This window comes from Phascolarctos cinereus, unplaced genomic scaffold (assembly GCF_003287225.1).
Source record: "Phascolarctos cinereus isolate Bilbo 61053 unplaced genomic scaffold, phaCin_HiC Scaffold_9;HRSCAF=440, whole genome shotgun sequence".
NCBI classification, from domain to species: domain Eukaryota; kingdom Metazoa; phylum Chordata; class Mammalia; order Diprotodontia; family Phascolarctidae; genus Phascolarctos; species Phascolarctos cinereus.
This window is the reverse complement of record NW_027556402.1, coordinates 911,448-931,070: the sequence shown is the minus strand read 5'-3', so window position 1 is coordinate 931,070 and position 19,623 is coordinate 911,448. Positions and strand designations below refer to the sequence as shown.

Sequence of the window (19,623 nt, the reverse complement as noted above, 5' to 3'; positions counted from 1 at the left end):
TGCATTGGTTTCATTTGAGCAAAAGTTTTTTTTTTAATTTAATGTAATCAAACTTATCCGTTTTGCATTTCATAATGTTCTCTATCTCTTGTTTCATCATAAATTCCTCCCTTCTCCATAGATCTGACAGGTAAACTATTGCTCTCCTAATTAGCTTATTATACCACCCTTTATGTCTAAATCATGTACCCATTTTGACCTTATTTTGGTATACGGTGTAAAATGTAGGTCTATGCCTAGGTTCTGCCATCCTATTTTCCAGTTTTCACAGCAGTTTTTGTCAAATAGTGATCCTTATTGTGTTGCTTTTTTTCCCTTTAAATTTTATTAATTTGTTTTGATTTATCAACAATTACTTCCATATGCTTTTGAGTTGAAAATTTTTCTCCCCCTTTTTTCCCCCCACCATCCCCAAGATGGCACACAATCTGGTATAGGCTTTACATTTATATTCCTATTAAACATATTTTCACATTAGTGAAGTTTTAAGTAAAAATTAAAAGCAATAGGAGGAACCATCAGAAAGATGAAACAAACTCAATGGAAGGTAAAAATAAGTGATAGCAATTCGACTTCCATAGTTCTTTCTTTGGATGTGAACAGCATTTTCCATCCGAGGCCTCTGGAGATGTCTTAGATCCTGTAATGCTGAGAAGGGTTCAGTTTAACAATTAGTCATGCATAACATGGCTGTTATTGTGTACAAAGTCCTCTTGGTTCTGCTCACTTCACTCGACATCAGACCATATAAGTCTTTCCAGGTTTTTCTGAAGTCAGCCAGTTCATCATTACTTATAGCACAATAGTATTCCATTACATTCATATACCACAACTTGCTCAGCCATTCCCCAATTGATGGGCATCCTCTCAATTTCCAATTCTTTGCCACCACAAAAAGAGCTGCTATGAATATTTTTGTACATGTGGGTCCTTTTCCCATTTGTTTGATCTCTTTGGGATATAGCCCTAGAAGTGCTATTGCTGGATCAAAGGGTATGCACATTTTTGTAGCCCTTTGGGCATAGTTCCAAATTGTTCTCCAAAATGGTTGGATCATTTCACAACTCCACCAACAATGTATTAGTGTTCCAATTTTCCCACATCTTCTCCAACATTTATCATTTTCCTGTTTTGTCATGTTGGCCAATCTGATAGGTGTATTGGTACTCAGAGTTGTTTTGATTTGCATTTCTCTAATCAATAACGATTTAGAGCATTTTTTCATATGACTATAGATGGCTTTAATTTCTTCATCTGAGAACTGTCTGTTCATATCCTTTGACCATTTATCAATTGGGGAATGGCTTGTGTTCTTATAAATTTGTCTTAATTCTCTATATATTTTAGAAATGAGGCCTTTATCAGAGAGACTGGTTGTAAAAATTCTTTCCCAATTTTCTACCTTCCTTCTAATCTTAGTTGCATTGGCTTTGTTTGCAAAAACTTTTCAATTTAATGTAATCAAAATTATCCATTTTGCTTTTCATAATGTTCTCTATCTCCTGTTTGGTCATGAATTCTTCTGTTCTCCATAGATCTGATAGGTAAACTATTCCTTGTTCTCCCAGTTTACTTATGGTATCAGCCTTTATATCTAAGTCTGAACCCATTTTGACTTTATTTTGGTATATGGTGTGAGATTTGGGTCTATGCCTAGTTTCTGCCATACTCTTTTCCAGTTTTCCCAGCAGTTTTTTTCAAAGAGTGGGTTCTTATCCCAGAAGCTGGGGTCTTTGGATTTATAAAATAGATTACTATATTTATTGACTACTGTGTCTTGCATATTTAGCCTATTCCACTTATCCACCATTCTATTTCTTAGCCAGTACCAAGCAGTTTTGATGATTGCTGCTTTATAATACAATTTAAGATCTGGAATTGCTAGGCCACCTTCCCCTGCATTTCTTTTCATTAGTTCCTTTGATATTCTGGACCTTTTGTTTTTCCAAATGAATCTTGTTATTATTTTTTCTAACTCTATAAAATAATTTTTGGTAGTTTGATTGGTATGGCACTGAATAAGTAAATTAGCTTAGGTAGGATTGTCATTTTTATTATATTAGCTTGGCTTACCCACGAGCAACTGATGTTTTTCCAATTATTTAGATCTGATTTTTTTGTGTGAAAAGTGTTTTGTAATTGTGTTCATAGAGTTCCTGGGTTTGTTTCAGGAGGTAGACTCCTAAATATTTTATAATGTCTACAGTAAGTTTAAATGGGATTTCTCTTTCTATCTCTTGCTGTTGGGCTTTGTTGGTAATATATAGAAATGCTGATGATTTATGTGGGTTTATTTTATAGCCTGCAACTTTGCTAAAGTTGTTTATTATTTCAAGTAGTTTTTTACTTGATTCTCTAGGATTCTCTAAGTATATCATCATGTCATCTGCAAAGAGTGATAGCTTTGTTTCTTCTTTGCCTATTCTAATGCCTTCAATTTCTTTTTCTTCTCTTATTGCTAAAGCTAAGGTTTCCAGTACAATATTGAATAACAGTGGTGATAATGGACATCCTTGTTTCACCCCGATCTTATTGGAAATGCTTCTAGCTTGTCCCTATTACATATAATGCTTGCTGAAGGTTTTAGTTATATGCTATTTATTATTTTAAGGAAGACTCCATTTATACCTATGCTTTCTAGTGTTTTTAATAGGAATGGGTGTTGTATTTTATCAAAAGCTTTTTCTGCATCTATTGAGATGATCATGTGGTTTCTGTTGGTTTTGGTGTTGATATGCTCAATGATGCTGATAGTTTTCCTAATATTGAACCAACCCTGCATTCCTGGTATAAATCCTACCTGGTCATAGTGTATTATTCTTGTGATAAGTTGCTGCAATCTACTTGCTAGTATTTGTTTAAAATTTTTGCATCTATATTCATTAGAGAAATTGGTCTATAATTTTCTTTCTCTATTTTGACTCTTCCTGGTTTAGGTATCAACACCATATTTGTATCATAAAAAGAATTTGGTAAGACTCCTTCTTCACCTATTTTCCCAAATCTCTATATAGTATTGGAATTAATTGTTTTAAATGTTTGATAGAATTCACATGTAAATCCATCTGGCCCTGGAGATTTTTTCCTAGGGAGTTCATCAATGGCTTGTTCAATTTCTTTTTCTGAGATGGGGTTATTTAAGTATTTTACTTCCTCTTCGTTAATCTGGGCAATTTATATTTTTGTAAATATGTATCCATTTCACTAAGATTGTCAAATTTGTTGGCATATAGTTGGGCAAAATAATTCCTAATTATTGTTTTAATTTCCTCTTCCTTGGTGGTAGCTTTGCCCTTTTCATTCTTGATACTAGTAATTTGGTTTTCTTCTTTCTTTTTTTAATTAAATTAATCAAAGTTTATCTATTTTATTGGTTTTTTCATAAAACCAGCTCTTAGTTTTATTTATTAGTTCAATAGTTTTCTTAATTTCAATTTTTAATTTTTCCTTTTTTTTAATATTTCTAATTTGCTGTTTAGTTGAGGATTTTTAAGTTGTTCTTTTTCTAGTTTTTTTAGTTGTATGCCCAATTCATTAATCTCTTCTTTTTCTATTTTATTTATGTAAGCATTTAGAGATATAAAACCTCCCCTAAGAACCGCTTTCTGACATCCCATAAGTTTTGGTATGTTGTCTCATTATTGTCATTCTCTTGAATGAAATTATTGATTGTTTCTATGATTTGTTGTTTGACCCAATCATTTTTTAGGATTAGATTATTTAGTTTCCAATTATTTTTTAGTCTATCTTTCCATGGCCCTTTATTACATATAATTTTTATTGCATCATGATCTGAAAAGGATGCATTTAATATTTCTGCCTTTCTGCATTGGATTGTGAGGTTTTTATGCCCTAGTACATGGTCAATTTTTGTGTATGTGCCATGTACTGCTGAGAAAAAAGTATTCCTTTCTATCCCCATTCAGTTTTCTCCAGAGGTCTATCATACCTAACTTTTCTAATGTTCTATTCACCTCCTTAACTTCTTTCTTGTTTATTTTGTGGTTAGACTTATCTAGTGCAGAGAGGGGAGGTTCAGGTCCCCACTAGTATAGTTTTGCTGTCTATTTCTTCCTGTAACTCCCTGAACTTCTCCTCTAAGAATTTGGATGCTATACCATTTGGTGCATATATGTTTAGTAATGATATTACTTCATTGTCTATGGTGCCTTTTAGCAGGATGTAGTTTCCTTCCTTATCTCTTTTGATTAGATCTATTTTTGCTTTTGCTTTGTCTGAGATCAGGATTGCTACCCCTGCTTTTTTTACTTCAGCTGAAGCATAATATATTCTGCTCCAGCCTTTTACCTTTACCCTGTATGTGTCACTCTTTTTCAAATGTGTTTCCTGTAAACAACATATTGTAGGATTATGGTTTTTAATCCATTCTGCAATCCATTTCCATTTTATGGGAGAGTTCATCCCATTCACATTCACAGTTATGATTACTATCTGTGTCTTTTTCTCCATCCTTTTCCCCCCATTTATGCTTTTCTTTCTCCTTTTTCCTTTCCCCCTTCACTAGTGTTTTGCTTTTGACCACCACCTCCTTCAGTCCCTGTTCCCTTTTATTATCCCTTTCCCTTTTCTTCCCCTTTACTCTTACTGCTTCTTCCCTCCCTTCTTTCCCCTCCTCCTTTTCTTTCCCCCTCCTTTTCTTTCCCCTTTTCCTCCTATTCACTCTAGGGCAAGTTAGATTTCTATACCTAAGTGATTATGTTATTCCCTTCTTGAGCCAAATCTAATGACAGTAAGGTTCAAACAATGCTCAACCCCCCTTTCCCTCTGCTGTAATAGGATTTTGTGTCTTTTCCTTTAATGTAATTTATCCTTGTCTGCCTCTCCTTTTCAGTACATTTTCTAAGATCAGATTGATCTGCTCATTTGGATTCATTTATCCTACTTGATTAGATTTTTTTATTATTATTATTACATCAAAGTCAACTAATATCCACCCTCTTTATGTATACTCCTTTAACATGGTGTAATAACAATACAGTTCTCAAGGGTTGCAAGTGTCATATTCCCTTGTAGGGGTTTAAACAGCCCCCCCCTTATTAACAACATATTGTACCTTTCTGTCCCATTTACCTTTTTATGTCCTTCTTGAGTACTGTACTTGAAGATCAAATTTTTTGTTGAGCTCTGGTCTTTTTATCAGGAAAGTTTGGAAGTCTCCTAATTCATTGAATATCCATCTCCTCCCTTGAAATATGATGCCCAGTTTTGCTGGGTAGTTGATCCTTGGCTGCATTCCAAGCTCCTTTGTCTTATGGAATATCATGTTCAATGCCCTGTGGTCTTTTAATGTAGAAGCTGCAAGGTCCTGTGTAATCCTGACTGTGGTTCCATGATATTTAAATTGTTTCTTTCTGGCTGCTTGCAGCACCTTCTCTTTCATTTGGTAATTTTGGAATTTTACTATTATATTCCTTGGTGTTGTCAATTTGGGATCTCTTTCAGGTGGTGAGGTGGTGGATTCTTTCTATGGTTATTTTCCCTTCTGGTTCTAGGACTTCTGGGCAGTTTTCCTTTATGATTTCCTGAAAGATACTGTCCAGGCTCTTTTACTCGTAACAATTTTCAGGTGGTCCAATAATTTTTAAATTGTCTCTCCTGAATGGATTTTCCAGGTCGGTTGTTTTACCAATGAGATATTTTATGTTTTCATCTATTTTTTATTTTTTGTTTCTGTTTGACTGATTTTTTTTTTAGCTATTCCAAATATTTTAATGAGAGTTCTGTGCAAGGCATTTAAAATACCAGTTTGTGAGGATAGACTGTGTTGGAGAGAGAGAATACAGAGCAGAGGTAGCCACGGAGCTGAGGAATTTTCTTGATTTGGGGCAGGCTCTGAGAGTCCACTGTTTTCTGATCAGCCTTGCGCTGCTCCGTAATCTTGTATTTCTCTTTTTCTGTGTCAAAAACCTCTCCTTCCTGGTGTCTAGGTTAACAGAACCTCTTCTTCTTGAAGTAAGCATCGGTAAGATGATTTGGAATTTTTACACCTGAAAGGTTAATGCTGGTAGAGGTGGCAATGACAAATTTCTGATGAGTCCTTCTCAGAGGAACACGGTTGATGGTCAGAGGTCCAGTCACCAGTAGCAAGCCACTAGCCAACTGCTTCTGGAAATCACTCGTTTGCCCTTGTGGTGGCCAGTGAGCATGATCAGAACTGTACCCGGGGTGATGCTAGATCAAAGTCTCCTTACATGCTGGCTGAAGGGCTTTTTGCCATGACTTAGCAGCTTTCTAGCCACATCCTCAGTAGGGTAACGTCTCAGCATCTTGCGAATCTTTACCACACAAGTTCCTCCATTCTCATCACCACCAACTGGCTTTGAGATAGTAGCAGGCACCTTCTCTTTCTTTTTCCTTTCAATCCGGGTTTTTGGTGCAATGTATTTCCACTTGTACATGGCTCTCCTGGAATACTTTGCAGACCTAGAGTATCGACTGATCCCTCGGGCCAGGACTTGGTTCCGACTGCAGTGCTTTTGGGGCTTTTTCACCACCTTTTCAGCCACATCTTCCTTCTTGTTTTTCTCCTTTTTTTTCCTTTCAGACCTTCTTTTCCTTTGGTTCCTTTGGGGGGTTTTATCCACCATCTTGAGGGAAGGGAAAGCTGTTTGACAGATTCTTGTTCTCTTATAGAGACATTAGTTTCCATTTGTCCAATTCTAGTTTTTAACAGATTGTTTTCCTCTGTTAGTTTTTGTACTTCCTTCTTCAATTGGCCAGTTGTGTTTTTTAGGGACTTGTTTTCTTCAGTGTACTCTTCTGTTAATTTTTGTCCTTCCTTCTTCAGTTGGCCAATTGTGTTTTTTAGGGAATTGTTTTCTTCAGTGTATTTTTTTTCCAATTGGCCAATTGTATTTTTGAAGGACTCTTCTACCTCTCTCATTTGACTATTATAATCCTTCTTCAGCTCCTCTAAGAAGGCTTTTTGGGCTTCAAACCAGTTCATATTCCCTTTTGTTGTTACAGATGTGGGTTTGTTGACAATGTTGTCCTCTTCAGAATTGCTGTCTTGATCTTCTCATAATATGAATCTATGGTACATTTCTTTTTACTCATGGTGTTTCTTTATTCCCTGGCCTTTAAAGGGATTGAGCTCTCCTGCTGGGGAGCAGAGGGCACTAACCCAAGCTTCTTGTTTTGGGAACCTAGGTCTTGGTCACTGGCTTTGTGTGCTGGAGCCCCTTATGTTGGCAATTGGAGGCTGCAGGGTTTTGGCAGCTTACCTCATGTTGGGTTGGAATCAGCAAGGCTGGAACCTTCAGGCAATTCTAGGTTGCCTGCTTTTCCTTTCCTTTAGCTTTCTTCAGCTCCTTTTAAATGGGTGCTTCAGGGGGTTGATCTGCCTGGGGCCCCCTGCAGTGTTTTCTCCCTCATTTCTGCTAATGCACTGGGAGATTCCTTTATAGTAGAGTGCTGAGGCACCTGGTGGTTTTCTGAGCTGGACTCCTCCGGTTTCCCCCCCTCCTCCTGCCTTCACTGAGGCACCTATGAGGTCCAGGTGTTGGTGTTTGCCTGTTCTACCACCTATGCTTCAGGAGTTCTTCACATTTGGAGGCTGCAGGGCTCTGACAGCTCACCTGGTGTTGGTCTGGAACCAGCAAGGCTGGGGCTTTAGGAAGCCTTTATGTTGCTTTCTTCACCTCCTTTCAGATGAATGCCTCAGGGTGCTTATCTGCCTGGGGCCCCTTGTAGTTCTGCATCCCTTATTTTTGCTGAGGCACTGGGAGACCAGTTTGCTGGCCTGCTGCACTCCTGCTCATCGTCTTTCTTCTAGTTCAGCTGTTCCAGAGTTTTTTCCTTGGGTGATATTTTGTAGGTTTTCAAAGGCTGATAGGGGAGAGTGAGAGCAACTACCTTTTCACTCTGCCATCTTGGATCCCGGAAAGTCCTTATTGTGTTTTTTCTTTGTCTATTAGAATGTAAAGTATTTGTGTGAAGTGATCATGCTGTTATTTGTTTCTCTTTATTGCCTGAGAACAGTATATTCTTATATATATATATTCATATGTGTGTGTGTTTGTATATATATATATATATATATATATATATATATATATATATATATAAAATGCTATAAAAATATAGCTTAGTGCCTAGCACATACTAAGCCCTCAATAAATTCTCCCTTCCCCTCTCTTTCCCTCCCTCTCCCTGAGGCATATGCACATTTTGCTAATTTTCTTTCCAGAATGGTTGGACCAATTCACAGGTCCACCAACAATGCACTAGTGTGCATTTCTCTCCGATTTCAAGGCCAGCCTAGGTAATGGAGTTTTGGATATCTTTTAAGGATGGACTGAGGTGAAGAAACTTAAAATGGATATGAGCATCTTAAGTGTTTTTGGAGATGCCCCCCCCCCCAAGAATCTCCCAATTATAGCTGCTTTATAAATGTAGTAGAATATTGGCAATATCCTTTCACATGGCAGGTACTGAAAGAAAGAAGGCATGTATGAATGAATGAATGACCTGGATTTATAGCTCCAGAACTGCTTGGACACATGACTTAAAAATATGCAATTATTATACAAAAGGTTATCTTAATCTTTTTTAGGAGTTTAAAGAGAATATTATATCCAGATATGCTTGTAGATTTCAAGTTATGTATCTTATTCAGTCTGAAGGAAAACGCACATATGTATGCATACACACAGTATATACAAACAAACATGGTCACATAAATATGTATATAAACACACATACACATATGCGCACACATACATACAAAACACACAACATACATATATATATATATATGTGTATATATATATGTCTTAAATTAAATATTTAATGATTTAATGATATAGGAACTAAACAAGGGAAATTTAAAAAAAAAAGGACCTCCCACTATATAAAAGAAACTCATTGCTTTTAAGATGGGTTAAACAGAATCACAAATGCTCATAGCTGAATGGTGAAAGTAGTATAAAAGAGTCCAGATTTAGTCAGAGAACTTGTGTGCAAATCCAGCAGTGCTAGTTCTGACCTTCAGTAATAGCCTTGGTAAAGGTTGGGCTAGGCTTGCTCTAATGTCTTTCTTAATTACATCCTCTGCTCCCCATCCTAGTCATGCACTGAGAGGGTGACAGCATGGGTGAAAGCCAGGAAGCAATAATACCACCCCCCATGAAAAGGTACCCTAAAGAGCTGTTTGAATTGTAGTTTCCAAAAAAAATGTGAGGGAAAGAGATGGGTTGCATGGTCGTTTTCTATACTCAGTCAATTTTGTTCTGTGAAAGCAATGAGGGAAGAAGGACAATTATGATAACCTTGTTATGAAGTACAGTCAGTCATTTCTTCACATCCTGTACATTATAAGATGGTAGAACTTCCCATTTCCCCTGAAATCAAAATGTCTAAGGTGCTCCTTTAGATTTGGTTTCAAATCCTTTCAGAGCTAACTGGATTGTTCTCCAAGGATTTTTCTCTAAGGGGCTGCTCTCTTTTCTCCAGGCTTTCTTAGACTTTTCTGTCCAGTTTTTCTGCCTCCATTACACAAATAACATTGTTCCATAGCTCACAGAGGCATCACCTTGCATGTATGTTTTCTTGAGCCCCCAATGGTCCTGGATTTTCTTTTATAAATAAAGCATTCTAATACTCTCACTATTATTTTTTTTTAACAACCAGGTTCTGTTGAATCATTTTTTTTTTAAGTACAAGCAACCACCTTACAATTTCCAACCCTCTAAAATCTAGTTTGTACCTATCCTTCCAGTTTTATTTTGTATGGCTCCTTTTGATGCATTTTTCTTGGAAACTTAATTCCCTTAGCCTTCTTTTGTGATCATTGTGACACACCTAACTTCCAATTGAGAGTGACAGTAACTCAGTGGTAAGGTACCCTTTGCCCCTTTGGCTAAGTCTTTTGTTTGAAGTATGCCTGGGATTACAGGAACTTTTCCCAGGGGCTTTAACTTCTTTTAAGTATATTTCAGGCTAAATGCCTGAAACCTATCCTGCTGAGATTCAGCTACTGAAAAACAAAAATAAAATGTCATGAGTATCAGATTCTGGCATTTATGTTACAAAAAATTTCAGCACAGGGGATGTGTGGGGTGGGATGGTGGAGCAAAGATTATGGATTAGATAGAACCCACAATTGAATTCTCCTAACATTCCCCTCCAATTTAAAATAAATTCTCAAATCAAATCTTATAGTGGCAAAGCCAACAAAAGGTCAGAGTGAGACATTTTTCTGGCCTAAGAAAACCTAAGCTCAAAGGAGAAGTTTGTGATACCTGATTTGAGACCTGTCTGGAGACCACACTTAGTGGTAGCAAAAGTGATAGCAGTACCAGCTTTGAGAATGTTCAGCCCAGAGACTGTAATGAGGAATGTAAGATGGGAAATCAGCAGCAAGAAGTTATTGGGGATCCTTTGCTGGTACTGGGTGCAGCTACTACTGATTGGCAACACTATTGCCCATAAACAGTTCTGGGGCACTGTTCCAGGGTGGAGAGGAGCACTGGTGGCTGGTGATAAGGGAGCAGGAGCCTCAGTTATAGTTCCAAAGCAAAGAGGAGCAGTAGCACTTGTGACTGCATAGAAGCAAGGGCCCTTCCTGGATAAGACCAGAATGAAGACCAGGAGAGTAGGAACCACACCTTTTCCAGATTCATATCACCTTGAAAGGAATGAAAACTTGCAAACGCCCCAGAACGACCTGTGAAAATCATAGCACAAAAAAAGCCTAAAGCTTTGGACAGTGCCTTCCCGTCCATTCTGAAGTGGCCCAATTTTAACACAAAGTTCAAAGTAAAAAAATAAGCTGGAAAAATAAGTAATTAATAAAAAATAATTGACCATAAAAGGCTACTACCATAGCAGTGAAGAAGAGAACATAAACTCAGAAGGAGAAAACAGTGTAAAAACAGCTACAAACAAAGCCTCAAAGAAAAATAATAAGTCTACCTTAACCCAACAAAAATTCTTGGAAGCATTAAAGAGATAGATAAGGGTAGTAAAGGGGAAAAAATGGGAAAAGAAATGAGAGTGATGCTTGAACATTTCAAGAATTAATAGCTTGGTAAAAGAGGCACAAACAATATTGAAGAAGATAATAATTTAAAAAACAGAACTGGCCTAATGGTAAAAGAGACACAACAATTCACTGAAAAAAAGAACTCCTTAAAAAGCAGAACAGGCCAAATGGAAAATAAGATACAAACATTCGCTGAATAAAAGAACTGAAAAAACCATAATTGGCCAAGTGGAAAAAGAGATTCAAATCTCACTGAAGAAAGTAATTCCTTAAAAATTATGATTGGCCTAGTGGAAGGTAATGACTTCATAAGACCCCTAAGAAATAACAATACAAAGTAAAAAGAATGGGAAAAAAAATATAAAAAAATGTGAAATGTCTTAAAAACAACTGACCTGGAAAATTGATCAAGGAGAAAAGCCCTGATCAAAGAAAGAGCCTAGGCATGATATTTCAAGAAATTGTCAAGGAAGACTGCCATGATACCTTAGATCCAGAGGGTAAAATGAAATTGAAATAATCACCTCCTGAAAGAGTTTCTAAAATGAAAGCTCCTAGAAGTTTCACCAAATTCCAAAGATCTCTGAGTTCTAGAGTTCTCAGAGAACCCAAAAGACAATAATGAGAGCAGTCAGAAAGAAAAAAAAACCAAATATTGTGCTGCCACAGTCAGGATAACATAAGATTTAACAACTGCTTCATTAAAGGAGCAAAGGGCTTGGAATATGATATTCCATAAGGCAAAGGAGCTGGGATTTCAACTAAGAAAAACCTACCCAGCAAAAATGATTATAATCCTTCAGGGGGAGATGGACATTTAATGAAACTGAGGAATTTCAAATATTGCTGATGTAAAGACCAGAGCTGAAAAAAATATTTGACATTCAAACAGAAGACTCAAGAAAAACATAAAAAGGTAAACACAAAAGGGTAATTATAAGGGACTAAATAAAATTAAATTATTTATATTCCTATATGGGAAGATGTTACATATAGATCCCAAGAACTTTAATGTTATTAGAGTAGTTAGAAAGAGTCTACAAAAACAGAGGGCATGGATGTGAGTCAATCATGTTAGGATGATCTCAGAAAATGAACTGGTGAGAAAGAGGGAGGCACTGGGAGAAGGGGGAAGGGAGAGGTAGTATAAGGAAAAAGGGGTTCACAGAATATCTTTTATAGTGGAGGGGAAAATGGAGGAGGGGAAATGATAGGTAATGCTTGAACTTCACTCTCATTGGAATTTGTTTGAAGAGGGAAGTATACAAACACACACACACAGACAAAGAGTCATCTGTGCATGTAAATGTGACTTACCCAATAGGTAAATTGGAAGGGAAGGGGATTAGAGGAAATGAAAAAAAAGAGGACAGATTAAGGGAAACAGTGAGGAGGGTCAAGGGGGAGAGAGAGACAGAAGGACAGACAGAAGCCAATGGGGTGGAGGAAAATATACAGTTAGTAATTATAACTGTGAATATGAATGGGATGAGATCTCCCACAAAACTAAAGCAGGTAACAGAATGTATAATTAACTAGAATCCAACAATATGCTCTTTACAAGAGTCATAGCTAAAACAGAAAGATACTCAGAGTTAATATAAAGGGCTGGAGCAGAATCTAGTATGCTTCAGCTGATTTTAAAAAAGGTAGAGGTAGCAATCAGGATTTCAGACAAAGCAAAAATAGACCTAATTAAAAGAGATAATCAGGTAAATTCCATTTCCCTAAAAAGTACCAGAGACAATGAAGTGGTATCAAACATTTTTAAAGCATGATTTTCTGATAAAGTCCTCATTTCTCAAACATACACTGAGTACAGAACTGACTTAATTTTTTTTAAAAATAGGAGTCATTTCCAAATTGATAAATCGTCAAAGGATATAAACATGCAGTTTTCAGAAAAAAATCAGTCATCTATAGTTGTATGAAAAAAATTCTCAAATCACTGTTCATTAGAGAAATGCTGGAAGGAATATGGGAAAAATAGGTAACAAATGAATTGTTGGTGGAGTTGTGAATTGTTCCAAATATTTTACAGAACAATTTGGAGCTATGCCTGAAGGGCTATAAAACTGCATATACCCTTTGACCCAGCAATACTACTTCTAGGTCTTTATCCCAAAGAGGTCATAAAAATGGGAAAAGGACCCACATATACACAAATATTTACAGCAGCTCTTTTGGTGGTGGCAAAGAATTGGAATTGAGGGGATGCCCATCAATTGGGGAATGGCTGAGCAAGTTGTGGCATATGATTGTGATGGAGTAATATTGTACAGTTGGAAGTGACAAGAGGGGTAGTTTTAGAAAAAATACATTGCAAGACCTGTATGAACTACTACAAAGTGAAATGAGAAGTTTTTTCTTGTACACAGTAACAACAATGTTATAATGATGATCTACTGTGAAGACTTGGCTTCTCTGATAAATACAAAAATCCAAGATGATTCGAAAGGACTCATAATGAGAAAATGCTATCCACCTCCAGAGAGAGAACTGTTGAATTTTGAGTAAAAAATCAAGTAAAAATTTCTTACTTTCTTTATTTTTCTTGTTTTTTTTTTAAAATGACTAATGTGGAAATGTTTTTCATAGTTTCACACATATAGTTGACATGTTTTCTCGGGGGTAGGGAAAGGATTTGGAGGGAGAGTGAGAATTTGGAGCTAAAAATTAAAAAATCAAACAATGTTTAAAATAACAAATTTTTAAAAATTTTAAAAATCATTTCAAAATTTCTCAAGAGTCTCAAAAAATCAGACTGTCTTACTGATCCTTTGAAGCCAATTGTATAAGCTGTGCTTGTCTGTTATTGTTGAGACAAGTGGTGTTTGGGGATTCAAATGCTTTCATTTCTTCTTTAATTCAAGCAATGTTATTTGGGTGATTTTGATGTAGCTATTCCCAGAGATTTAAACCCTGCTTTGTATCTTTCTTTCTAAAAATTATGTTTAATTCCTACTGAAAGGGAAGCTCATTTCCTCTTGATTCTCAACTTTGGAGTCCTGAGAGGGGACAGAGATGGTGCCCAGCCCAGGTCTACTTGTACATGGATAACAAAAACCTCTTTTGATGATACTGTCCATTTGTCAACAGCTGGGACCTGAGTTGTTCATGTTTTTAAGCTCCCGACTCTCCACTAAACTAAATCCCATGAGTCCATATCACCTCATTTTAGAAGAATGATTGGATGTCAATTCATTCATTTCATTAAGACCATTTACAATGTGGTCGTATGTACCATGAAACCTTTCTGGTGGGTCCCTTTCTCCTCATACGTTCAGCTTCAAGTAGATTGTTTTTTTTTTCTTTCAGACCAAATGCAAGCTCATTCTTCCACACTTCCATTTCACCTTTACTGTGAAGTTGATTGTACTCACATTATCTATGATACCCTGAATAAATATAAAGTGGCAGTCTGTGGGAAACATCACTGTACTCCTTTAACTTTTATTCTCTCTTTGAGCAGTGATTAAGGATGTCCTCAGCCTTCTAGGACTCTGTCTTCTCCAGGAAAAAATGTCCCGAATATATCAGAGTTTATCATCCTTCCAAGGCACTTGTGTTATTTCCCTGACCAGGCATTGACTTTAATGACACTGAGAGAGTGTCAGTTATTGTGGTAATCAACCACCCTGGAGTCCAGAGAGATCTATAGTGGAAGCACTTCTACCTCTATGACCTTGGGCAAGTCCATTAACTCTTCAAAGCCTGTTTCCCTAAGACTCAAAAGTAATGATGCTTGCCCTGCTGACCCCACAGGGTGTTTTAAAAGAAACTGTTCTGCAAACCTTAACATGCTACATATGTATGTATGTATGCATGTATGTATATACATATCCGAGCTAGTGTTCTCGTTATACGATGCTCAGGCCCCATGCCGAGCCATCATTTTCTTTTCACATATACCCTCACTAACTGGCACTACAGTACAGACCATCAGTAAAAGTACATCACTGAAAGTTATTCCATATTCAGTGGCAGCAAGCCATCCTCTTCTCCATGAGCCCCCATTGTTCAGCCAATGATAACACCCTTGCATTTGGCCCATGTCTTACATGACGTCAGTTGGATTGGTATGGAGCCCAGCTGTGCTGCACATTGTATGAAAGAAGGTGAAGACAGCCTGGTGCTTTACTTATGGGTGATATATTCAGGGTCCCAAGCACTGGACATGGGATGAGAAGATTTGAGTTTTCATGTGGGCTCTGCTGCTGCCTTCCTGGATGACCCTGAACAAATCACTAACCCACCTTGTGCCTCACTTTTCTCATCTACGAAATGAAGGCATTGAGCTCAACAGTTTCTAAGGAAGCATCTTTTGGTTCTGAAAGTCTGTGATTCTGTCCAGGCACTGACACATGCTTGCTGTGTGACCTTGGGCAAGGCTCAGGTCTTAGCTTCAGTTTTCTCTTCTGTAAAATCAGGGACATGAGAATCAATCATCTCAAAGTTTCCTCCCAACGGTAAATCGTGTGATTCAATGAGCATACTTTTTGGCTGGTTTATTACAGTATGTTTCCTTCTATTTAAGTAATTTCTGTTACTGATCTTAGATCTTTTGCTTTCCAAACTACCTTCCTAAAAGCAAGTTATGTGTCCTGCAGGTAAAAGCTGATGTATGCAGGAAAGGGGCCAATTGCACCAGTCATCCAGGAAGCAGCAGGGCTGGGGCAGCCGGGGAGGAGCTGTGAGTCAGCACACCAGGATGGGAGCTGCTTTGGTGACTGGGCCAGCAGGTTGGACAGGGCAACATGCTTGCAATTGACTTGCTACTGCAACCTTAGCTGGGACCATCAGCCTTGCTTCAAGGCCAGAATGGGAGCCTCAATGTGGATAAGAAGTGTGCAAGACTTTGTCATGGATGCATTTCAGGTCCTAGAATCAGGAAGACCTGGGTTACAATCTCCCTCTGATGCTTACTGGCTGTGGAGCCATGGGCAAGTCATGCGATGCCTCTCTGTCTCAAGTATGCTCTGAGGACTTATCTAGGTGGGCTTCCGCAAAAGCACACATCCTCCAACTACTGATGTGCAACATGCAGCATCGTGCTGACTCCCTGACACCAATCCTCATGGACAATGAGCTCAGCTGAGCCTCATGTCTAAACAACATAAACCCTGTATCTCTTCAAGGTGAAGAAAATCTATTCCAAGTCTTCTTCAACCAAGAAAAGCTGGATGCCTGACCTGGGATGAGCATTTTGTAACCTTTGTGAAATACTTCCCCATCAAAGAGCTCATTCAAAGCTCCATGAAACAGGGAAAGGTGATAATGTTATGCCCATTTCACATATGAGAAAGCCAAGCCACAGAATGAGAAAATGTCTTGTGAAGTCACCCAGCTAGTTAGTGACAATGAGGACTCAACAATTTCCAGTGTGTAATGTTTTGAGTTCTATGTGCCAGGGCAAAAGATTCTAAGTACACAGGAAGCCTGACCAGCCTGGCTTAGGGCAGGTGGTGTTCATTTTGGTTCTGTGATTCCTGGGCATTGGGATCACAGGGCATAGGGTTGTGTGTTGGTATTACTTTGCTGTAGAATGTCCTGGTCAGGCCTGTTAACTGGGCAAGAGACAGCCCAGAGATGAATTTTCCCTTTATCTTAGGATGAAGCGCACAAACAATGAATGTGAGAGAGTCTCATCTCTAAAATATGGAAGCTATCTTACAAACAATCAGAAACTGAAACTCCTGATTTGGTAATGGGCCAGTATAGCCTAATGGTTGAAGGTTGGACTTGAAGCTAGGACCAACTAGGTTAGCTCTCACTGTTGCCCCCTTCGAGTCCTGGGAACCCAAGCAAAGACAGTCACTTAATCTCTGAGATTAAGGCTAAGTTATAGATGGTTAGATATTATAAACTTGCAAATCACTGCTTTGAAGTAGGTGCCAGCTGCTGATACACCAGGCTAGGAATTTGCAAACTGTTACCCTATTCTGCCTATGTCAAAACCTCCTTATACCAACCTTGCCCACATCATAAAAGTACCAATGATGACCACAGCAAACGTTTACAAAATGTTCTCTCCACAACAGTGGGAGGACCATGATCCTCCCCCCCACTTTTTTTTTTTTTTTACAGGTGATGAAACTTAATCCTAAAGAAAGCATCTAAATGATCCAAGGCTCCTTGGTTAGTGAGTGTCAGCATCAGGACTTAATCTCACATCTTGACAAATCAAATACTCTGTTTCCCTCAAACAACTACAAGGGTCCTTAGTCCTATTTCATGTGTTCTGTGAATGGGGGGTCAGTGTGGGAAATTGACTAGGATTGAGAGTCAGGAGCTTGTGCCATGTTACTCAACTAAGAGTCTAGGGCTCTTAGGCTCAAAGCTCCTGCTGCCTCTTGTCTTTTAGAAGTGGCCTAGGGGAAGGGTACATGTAAAGGGACAAATGTTTTGAAGCACCTTCTATGTGCTAGGCACTCTTTTTAGTACTTTATAAATAGTTCATTTGATAACATGGCTCAATGATAAGCACATTGTCTCAGAGCCCCAACTTGTATTCTGACTAGCAATGGGATAGACTTTGGATACTTTAACCCCCATTCTCATCACCATGGCCCAGGGGGAATAGAAGGAAATGATCAGATGTGTGCTATCTGCCCCACCCAGGGCTACTGTGAAAAAAGTGCTGGTAGAAATCTATGTTATTTTTGTTGTTGGGTGAAAGATAAGGATGCACAGAGGAACCATTGCCTGAATCATTCCAGTCAAGCTATTCCACAGGTTCCAGCCCACCATCAGACAACATTGGCTTAACACTTAATACGTTTACTTCTTGCCTTTTCTCAGCTCATCTTGATCCAGTCAGCCTCCCCTACCCTGGGTTTTTAAACTTCCAGTCTCTTCTGAAACCCAACACAGTTAGCAAATACAGAAGGACTTTCATCAATCACGTGTCATTGACAGAGTGGGCAACTACATGGTACAGTGGAGAGAGTGCTGGGCCTCGAGTCAGGAAGACTTGTCTTTGTGAGTTCAAATCTGGCCTTAGACATTTCCCAGCTGTGTGACCCGGGGCAAGTCACTTAACCCTGTTTGCCTCAGTTTCTTCATCTGCAAAATGAGCCAGAGTAGGACACGGCAAAGCACTCCAGCATCTTTGCCAACAAAACCCAAAATGGCTCACAAAGAGTTGACATGACTGAAAATGATTGGTTTTCAATATTGTAACAACATTGATAAAGTAACCATCCAAACAATCTCAGTGTTCTGCAGCTGTATATGCCAAAGAATTGGTGCAAGCCCTTGCTCCCAGGGATTTGCAGCTAAGTCATCCCTAAGGGGTGGTCAACAGGTCAACAGGTCAGCCTGTATCAGCAGGTGCTCACACACCTGTTGTCTGGCAAATGAAGCAGAGAGGATTCCTGCTAGACTACAGTCGGTACCAGATGCTCTCCAAGGTCTCTTCTGATTCTGTGACATGAAAATGCTGACTTCATTGTCTCAGTGGAAACTTAGCTTGAAGGTCTGTCATTACTTTCAAGGTCAATAGGTTAGAAATATTTTTGTCTCTATGTCTCCTTTTCCTCTTTCTTTGATCTCTGTGGCAGTTTAGTATCTTTTTGAGCATAGATCCAAATTATTTTCCAGGCTAGCTGAACCTATTCACAGGTCCTTCAACATATGCATTAGTGTGTTTGTTTTCACACAGTCCCTCTAGCATTTGCCATCTTTCTCTTTCATTATCTTTGCCAGTGAGTATTGGCACCTCAGCATATCTTTCATTGTATTTCTTTAATTATTAATGCTTTGTAGCACTTTTTCATATAGCTGTTGATTTTTTTTTTCCTTTTGAAAAATACCTATTCATTTCCTTTGACCATTTACCATTTGGGAAATTTGAGAACCAGTAGAGCCACTAGAGTATTAGTGCCAAGCATTTATTGTTCCAATGGAATAAATATGTGGAATGTGGTCAATTGTTGGTGTTGGTCCTATTCCTCAAGAAGACTGGAAAGTCCTTGGGGTCAGGACCTTGGTCTTATTCTAAACTTTGTTTCTTCCATAGTGGGAAGCACTGATGTCTGTATTTGGTTCATACCTGATCCATGTCTATGGAAGAACTAGGTGGATGAATGGGATCCACCACAGTTCATTCATTTCCCATATGTAGGCACAACTAGTCATGAAATAGCTGTTTTCTCTTAACAACATTCAGTTAAATACTGTCCATTGGGTTTGAGAGTAATATTCTATGTGATATTCAATTCAATAAATATTCATGAAATATAAGGCTTTGGATGGTGTTCTGAAGGTTAACAAACATACAAAAAACCCAACACAGTCATACCCGACCTCATTTAACTTATAATCCTGAAGAGAGAGGAGATTGGACAGGACAGAGGCCTGCAATGATTACAGTCATGAATAGAAAGTAATAAAATTAAGGAAAGAGTAGGCCAAAATTTCATCAATATTTGTTGATTTTTTTTTTTTTGCTTGGTAACTGTTTGCTTATGTCCTATGACCCCTCACCCATTAGGGAATGAATAGTTTTGGTTTCACAAATTTGTTTTAGTTCTTTGTGTAGCCTGTATATCAGACCTTTATTAGGGCAATTTGGTACAAAGGTGTTTTCCCAAATCAAATTGTTTATTTATTATCCT

General features: G+C 38.1%; 1 protein-coding gene and 1 pseudogene across 1 annotated transcript in view; one reads left to right on the top strand and one right to left on the bottom strand.

Annotated features, from left to right (window-relative positions):
* Window positions 1-19,623, top strand: part of SGCZ (sarcoglycan zeta) — a 541,542-nt gene that overhangs the window by 164,700 nt on the left and 357,219 nt on the right. The window lies entirely within an intron of this gene.
* LOC110203135 (large ribosomal subunit protein eL6 pseudogene) lies at window positions 5,710-6,608 on the bottom strand (annotated as a pseudogene).